At 39.7% G+C, this 7,646-nt stretch overlaps 1 protein-coding gene across 1 annotated transcript in view; it reads left to right on the top strand.

Moving 5' to 3' along the window:
• Window positions 1-7,646, top strand: part of LOC141182781 (gastrula zinc finger protein XlCGF66.1-like) — a 177,550-nt gene that overhangs the window by 44,955 nt on the left and 124,949 nt on the right. The window lies entirely within an intron of this gene.

The following is a 7,646-nucleotide window of genomic DNA, read 5'->3' on the forward strand; positions in this document are numbered from 1 at the left end:
CATTTAGATGTGAGAACAAAAAACAAAAATGTTTCCACTAAAATACTGTTTTAGCACCAAATTTATAACTTACATGAGGCGTAATGGGGGAAACTGGACCCTACAATTTCTCCCGAATGTGGCAGTACCCCATATGTGGTTGTACACTTCTGTTTGAGCACACAGCAGGGATCGGATGGGAAGGAGTGCTACTTGGCTTTTAACCCCTTTCTGACATTGTCAGTAGTGTTGATCAAACATGTATTGTTAACCCTTTTGGCGAGCAGGCTCGGGTACTCGTCAAGTATTTGCGGTGTGTTCTGCATCTTTGTAAGTGGCGCCGCAGCTGCATGTGTCTCGGTTGTTAAACAGCTGTGACACATGCAGAGATTTCCTGTTTGTTCGGCAATCCCTGCATGTGTCACAGCTGTTTATCAGCCGAGACACATGCAGCTGCGTGTGTAATAATACGTCCGTGTGCCCTGAGCCTTATGGACCAGGTACGTATTATTACGACATGGCGATCAGGCCCGCACATAGGCTGTGAGGGAGCGATCGCAGCCAGGTGTCAGCTGATTCTGCCCGCACTGCTCCTGGCACTTTAACCCCCTAAATGCTGTGATCGGTGCCCGTCTGCTCTTGGATCGGAGATCCCGCACCATCAGCGCAGGGTCCCGATAGTTGCCATGGTGACCCGATGTCATGATGACATCCGGGTCACCAGACACCAGCAAGTTAGTTTGATCATGCGCAGTGCATGATCAAAGTAACGTGTCTGCAGAGCTGACAGGTTATAATATATAACAGTGATCCTGCACTGCTATACATTATAGCTGCGATCAGACAGCAGAAAGTGAAAGTCCCATAGTGGGACTAAGTAAAAAAGTGAAAAAAAAGGTTAAAAAAAAAAAAAAAAAAAAAAAAAAAAAAAGTTGTAAAAATTATAAAAAAAAAAATATTTTTATATATGTATATGTGTGATACATACACACTGTACCCATAAATAAATATTATTATGAAAAACAAAAACAAAGATAAAACAATAAAAGTAAGCATATTTGGTATCGCCACGTCCAGAACGACCTGACCTATAAAACTGTCTCACTAGTTAATCCTTTTAGTAAACACGGTAAAAATAAAAAACAAAGCAAAAAACGGTGCTTTATCATCATACCGCCGACCAAAAGGTGGGATAAAACGCAAAGAAAAAGACGAATGTAAATAAAAATGGTACTGCTGAAAACTTCATTTTGTCCCACCAAAATCAAGCCACCAAACAGCTCCATCAGCTGAAAAATAAAAAAGTTATAGCTCTCAGAATATAGCAATGCAAAAAAATAATTTTTTTTATAAAATAGTTTTTATTGTGTAAAAGAGCCAAAACATTAAAAAAACTATATAAATGTGGTACCACTGTAAATTTACTGACCCGAAGAATAAAGCTGCCTTATCAATTTTACCACACGCGGAAAGGCATTAAGAAAAACTAAAAAAAAATTCCTGAATTGTTGGTTTTTGTTTATTCTGCCTCCAAAAAATCGGAATAGAAAGCGATCAAAAAATGTCACGTGCCCGAAAATGATACCAATAAAGACGTCAACTCGTCCCGCAAAAAAAAAGTCCTTACATGACTCTGTCGGCCAAAATATAGAAAAATTATAGCTATCAAAATATGGCGATTCAAAAACTAATCTTTAAGTGTATTTTAGTGAGTGACAGCTGTCAATCATAAAAACCCGATATGAATCTGGTATAGCTGAAATCGCACCGACCCGAAGAATAAAGTCGTCTAATCACTTATACCGCATGAGGAACAGCGTAAAAAAATAAAATCAATTCTTCACCTGCTGCTGATTTGTTCATTCTGCCTCCCAAAGATTGCAGTAAGGCTCGTCTCACATTTATCCTGCTCTCTGCGCTGAGCGCTTACACCAGGGTTTCTGTGTAAATCTCTGAAATACGTGATTCAGACAGAACCCCCTGCGGAAGACTCCCTGTAATGAGGCAGATGGAGGCAGCATGGATGCCTTCCGGCCTGTGATCCCACGGTGTCACTCTTTTAATTAGATGTGCATAAAAGTGGCTGTAGCCACAGTTTTGTGAACCTCTGAAAAAAAGGATACCGCTAAATAGAGGTCAGAGTAACTCTGCTGCCTCATTTTAGTGAATGGATCCCTCGGAGTAGGGTTAGGGTTGTGTTAGGGTTAGGATTATGGTTAGGATTAGGTTTGTGTTTGGAATTTTTTCAAAAGTAAAGAAAAAAAATGACGACGATATGGTGATTAGTGTTGAGCACAAGTGCTCGCTACTTGAGTTTGGATCGGGTGCTCGGGCATGCTCTGAGTATCGCGGGTGCTCGGGTGACATGCTCAAGTCTCCGCCCTGCATGTTTCGCGGCTGCTATACAGCCAAAAATAACACGTGGGGATTGCTTGCCATACACATTCCTTCCGAACCCTGCTGTGCGCCCAAACAGTGGTTTCCCCCCACATATGGGGTATCGGTGTGCTCAGAAGAAAGTGCACAAAGTTTGTGGTCCATTTTTTCCTGTTACCCTTGCGAAAATAAAAAAAATTGGGTCTAAAGTATTTTCTGTCATAAAGGTTCCTCAAAGTCACGTCAAATGTGATGTGGTCCCTAAGAAAAAAGGTTTTGCAAATTATGTTGGAAAAATGGGAAATCGCTGGTCAACTTTTAACCCTTATAACTTTTTAAGAAAAAAAAATTTTGGTTCAAAAATTGTGCTGCTGTAAAGTAGACATGTGGGAAATGTTATTTATTAACTATTTTGTGTGACATATCTCTCTGATTTAAGGTCATGAAAATTAAAATTTCTGATTTTTTCACAAAGTAATTCAAGTCATATCGAAGAAATTGTAACACTATCATGAAATACAATATGTCATGAAAAAATAATCTCAGAATCAGTGGGATCCGTTGAAGCGTTCCAGAGGTATTACATAATAAAGTGACAGCGGTCAGAATTGTAAAAATTGGCCTGGTCATTAACGTGCAAACCACGTTCGGGGGTAAAGGGGTTAACATAACAAAAATTGAACGGAGCAAATAATATATATCAAACCAAAGGAAAGTATCTACGTATCTGACAATTGTCTAGTACCAATAATATGGTGACATACAGTTATATGAAAAAGTTTGGGCACCCCTATTAATCTTAAGCTTAATGTTTTATAAAAATTGGTGTTTTTGCAACAGCTATTTCCGTTTGATATATGTAATAACTGTTGGACACAGTAATGTTTCTGCCTTGAAATGAGGTTTATTGTACTAACAGAAAATGTGCAATCCGCATTCAAACAAAATTTGACAGGTGCATAAGTATGGGCACCTCACCAGAAAAGTGACATTAATATTTAGTAGATCCTCCTTTTGCAAAAATAACAGCCTCTAGTCGCTTCCTGTAGCTTTTAATGATTTTCTGAATCCTGGATGAAGGTATTTTTGACCATTCCTCTTTACAAAACAATTCCAGTTCAGTTAAGTTTGATGGTCGCCGAGCATGGACAGCCCTCTTCAAATGATCCCACCGATGTTCAATGATATTCAGGTCTGGGGACTGGGATGGCCATTCCAGAACATTGTAATTGTTCCTCTGCATGAATGCCTGAGTAGATTTGGAGCGGTGTTTTGGATCATTGTCTTGCTGAAAGATCCATCCCCTGCGTAACTTCACCTTTGTCACTGATTCTTGAACATTATTGTCAAGAATCTGCTGATACTGAGTGGAATCCATGCGTCCCTCAACTTTAACAAGATTCCCGGTGCCGGCATTGGCCACACAGCCCCAAAGCATGATGGAACCTCCACCAAATTTTACTGTGGGTAGCAAGTGTTTTTCTTGGAATGCTGTGTTTTTTTGCCGCCATGCATAACGCCTTTTTGTATGACCAAACAACTCAATCTTGGTTTCATCAGTCCACAGGACCTTCTTCCAAAAAGAAATTGGCTTCTCCAAATGTGCTTTTGCATACCTCAGCCGACTCTGTTTGTGGCGTGCTTGCAGAAACGGCTTTTTTCGCATCACTCTCCCATACAGCTTCTCCTTGTGCAAAGTGCGTTGTATAGTTGACCGATGCATAGTGACACCATCTGCAGCAAGTTGATGCTGCAGCTCTCTGGAGGTGGTCTGAGGATTGTCCTTGACTGATCTCACCATTCTTCTTCTCTGCCTTTCTGATGTTTTTCTTGGCCTGCCACTTCTGGCCTTAACAATAACTGTCCCTGTGTTCTTCCATTTCCTTACTATGCTACTCACAGTGGAAACTGACAGGTTAAATCTCTGAGACAGCTTTTTGTATCCTTCCCTTGAACAACTATGTTGAATAATCTTTGTTTTCAGATCATTTGACAGTTGTTTTGAGGAGCCCATGATGCCACTCTTCAGAGGAGATTCAAACAGGAGAACAACTTGCAAGTGGCCACTTTAAGTAGCTTTTCTCATGATTGCATACACCTGGCTATGAAGTTCAAAGCTCAATGAGGTTACAAAACCAAAAAAAGTGCTTTAGTAAGTCAGTAAAAAGTAGGTAGGAGTATTTAAAACAAGAAAATGATAAGGGTGCCCATACTTATGCACCTGTCAAATTTTGTTTGAATGCAGATTGCACATCTTCTGCTAGTACAATAAACCTCATTTCAAGGCAGAAACATTACTGTGTCCAACAGTTATTACATATATCAAACTGAAATAGCTGTTGCAAAAACACCAATTTTTATAAAACATTAAGCTTAAGATTAATAGGGGTGCCCAAACTTTTTCATTTAACTGTATCTATGCTAGGATATGAATGGCAGATCATTTGGGAATAATCAGAAACCCAAAGCAGAAACACCAAACATGAGTTTGGTCAAAAACCTTTATTTCACAAGCAATTGGTTACATGGTGGCACCTCAGAAGCGGGAGACCACACTACATAAAATACAGTGATTGTATAATACACAAACAGTTATATATGTACAGTAGGTGATATCCAGAAGTCTATTGATCCTATCCTGAACATTATTATTGGAGAGTTTGGTGAATGGTCAGGCCTGTCCATTAATTGGGATAAGTCGGTTATTCTACCATTTGATGATATCCCTAATTCCAGCATATTAGAACATACACGAATACAAACGGTTGAGAAATTCTAATACCGAGTATAAGTATAACAAAAAGATCTCCGGATTACATTGCACTGAATCTATATCTTCTTCTGGAAAAGTTTAACCCCTTTCCAAACTTCTGTTTAATAGTACGCACAAGGTAGTGACCCCCGGTTCAGCACGGGCTCCGGGCACATGTCAGCTGATTTATACAGCTGACGTGCCCACAACAGCCGCGGGTAGAATCACGTTCTATTCGCAGCTGTCAACTAGTTAAATGTCGCTGTCAATCTCTGACACCGGCATTTAACTCGCACTTCCGGGAAGCGCGTTATTAGCGCTGCCCATCGGTGGCCCCGTCTCATGATTGCGGGTCACCGATGGGTTGGCATGAAAACCCGGGGTCTTCAGGAGACCCCTGTGGTTGTCATTTCTAGATTGCTATGAGCGCCGCCCAGTGGTCGGTGCTCATAGCAAGAGAGCATTTCTGCTGCATACAGGGGATCTGCTCGTCCTCAGTATGCAGCAGAGCCGATCAGGCAAGTGCTGCTTCTAGAAAACACTTTGGCCAGCATTTTGAAAACAACGGATAGGTGGTGTGGAGGGGATACCACTCACACCCCATAACCACAAAACAGCGCCTACTCAAAAAATCTATGAAAAAACGAAGAGGGCAAATGAGCATAAATAAGCTTTATTATTAAAAATTATTTTAAACAGTATCAAAAATATAAAGACAATGTGTAGACTTGCGGATCATAAATCCCACCATATCCTTAGACCCATGGAAAAGTAAAGGACTAGGTACCTAAACAGTACATCACAGATTGAGATGAAAAAATATAGGCACAAAAGTAAATAACTATAAATAGGCATGGGTCCCCTAAGGAATGGAGTCCTAGGGGGAACCATGAAGATACGCTAACATCACAGGATGGGCTCAGGTCAGTGACTGAGGTATGACACTTCACCTAGAGATACCATCCAGAAAAATTTAGATAGAGAGTAGGTAAAAGGAAGGAGATGGGAAAAAGGAGAAGGCGGGAAAGGTGGTACAAGCAAACATTGAAAGTACTAAACAGTAAAATGGGGGTCAGGTCAATTAGGTAAGAAATGTATCTTTGAATTCATCATATAATATATCACCAACATGACCAAAATGACTCACCCAAGAAGGTACAGAATGGTGCTTGTAAGGGGGACAGAGGAGGGCTGGTTGCTCCCGTCAGAACAGGCCTCGACGCGCGTTTCGCGACTGCTTTCTCAAGAGGCATGTGCTGCTTCTAGTCTCCCATGGAGACTATTGAAGTAAGCAAAAAGTGTAAAAAAATGTTTTTAAAAATATTAAAAAAAATAAAAAAATATATAAAAGTTTAAATCACCCCCCTTTCGCCCCATTCAAAATAAAATAAAAAAAAACCCACATACACATATTTGGTATCGCCACGTTCAGAATCGCCTGATCTATCAATATAAAAAAAGAATTAATCCAATCGGTAAACGGCGTAACGAGAAAAAAATTCTAAACGCCAGAATTAAGTTTTTTTTGTTGCCGCAACATTGCAATAAAATGCAATTAACGGACGATCAAAACATCGGATCTACCCCAAAATAGTATCAATAAAAACATCAGCTCAGTGTGCAAAAAATCAGCCCTTACCCGGCCTCATATCCCAAAAAATGGAGACGCTAAGGGTCTCGGAAAATAGCGCCTTTTTTTAATTATTATTTATTTATTTATTTTTAGCAAACTTTGGATTTTTTTCACCACTTAAATAAAAAAGAACCTATACATGTTTGGTGTCTACAAACTCGTAATGAGAATAATAATGGCAGCTCAGTTTTAGCATTCAGCGAACGTGGTAAAAAAAACAAACAAAAATAAAAACAACTGTGGAATTGCACTTTTTTTGCAATTTCACGACACTTGGAATTTTTTTTCCCGTTTACCAGTACACGATATGGTAAAACCAATGGTGTTATTCAAAAGTACAACTTGTCCCCCCAAAAAAAGCCCTCACATGGCCATATTGCCCGAAACATAAAAAAGTTATGGCTCTGGGAACAAGGTGGGCAAAAAACAAAAATGCAAAAACAGAAAATCCCAAGGTCATTAAGGGGTTAAAGAGAAAATCAATGCGTAGTGGAGATTACCATTATCAGCTGTAGGAAGAGGGAACTTATCAATAATGATATTGATGCCCCAACTCTTATACATTCTGCATAATGCCCCTATTTGGATCCATAATTCCCATTTTCAGAAAATTCATAGCAAGTTTCGTTCTCTTATATGGAAAAAGAAATCGTCTAGGATAAAATGTGAATATCTACAAAGTGACAAGGAATCTGGTGGATTGGCGATTCCTAATGCACTAATATATTATATTGCAGTGCAATTGGAACATTTGGGTGGATGGCAAAGCGCTGCAAACCCAAATAGTATTAAGGGGTTAATTACCTCAGGACACCGTGGAATATTCCTATTCATATAGTGGAACTGAATGACCTCACACACAAGAAATCACTGTACCCTACACTTGCTCTACTCTACAAGGTCTGG

This window comes from Phyllobates terribilis, unplaced genomic scaffold (genome assembly GCF_046119375.1).
Source record: "Phyllobates terribilis strain yellow unplaced genomic scaffold, ASM4611937v1 Scaffold_36__1_contigs__length_13169755, whole genome shotgun sequence".
In the NCBI taxonomy this organism is placed as follows: domain Eukaryota; kingdom Metazoa; phylum Chordata; class Amphibia; order Anura; family Dendrobatidae; genus Phyllobates; species Phyllobates terribilis.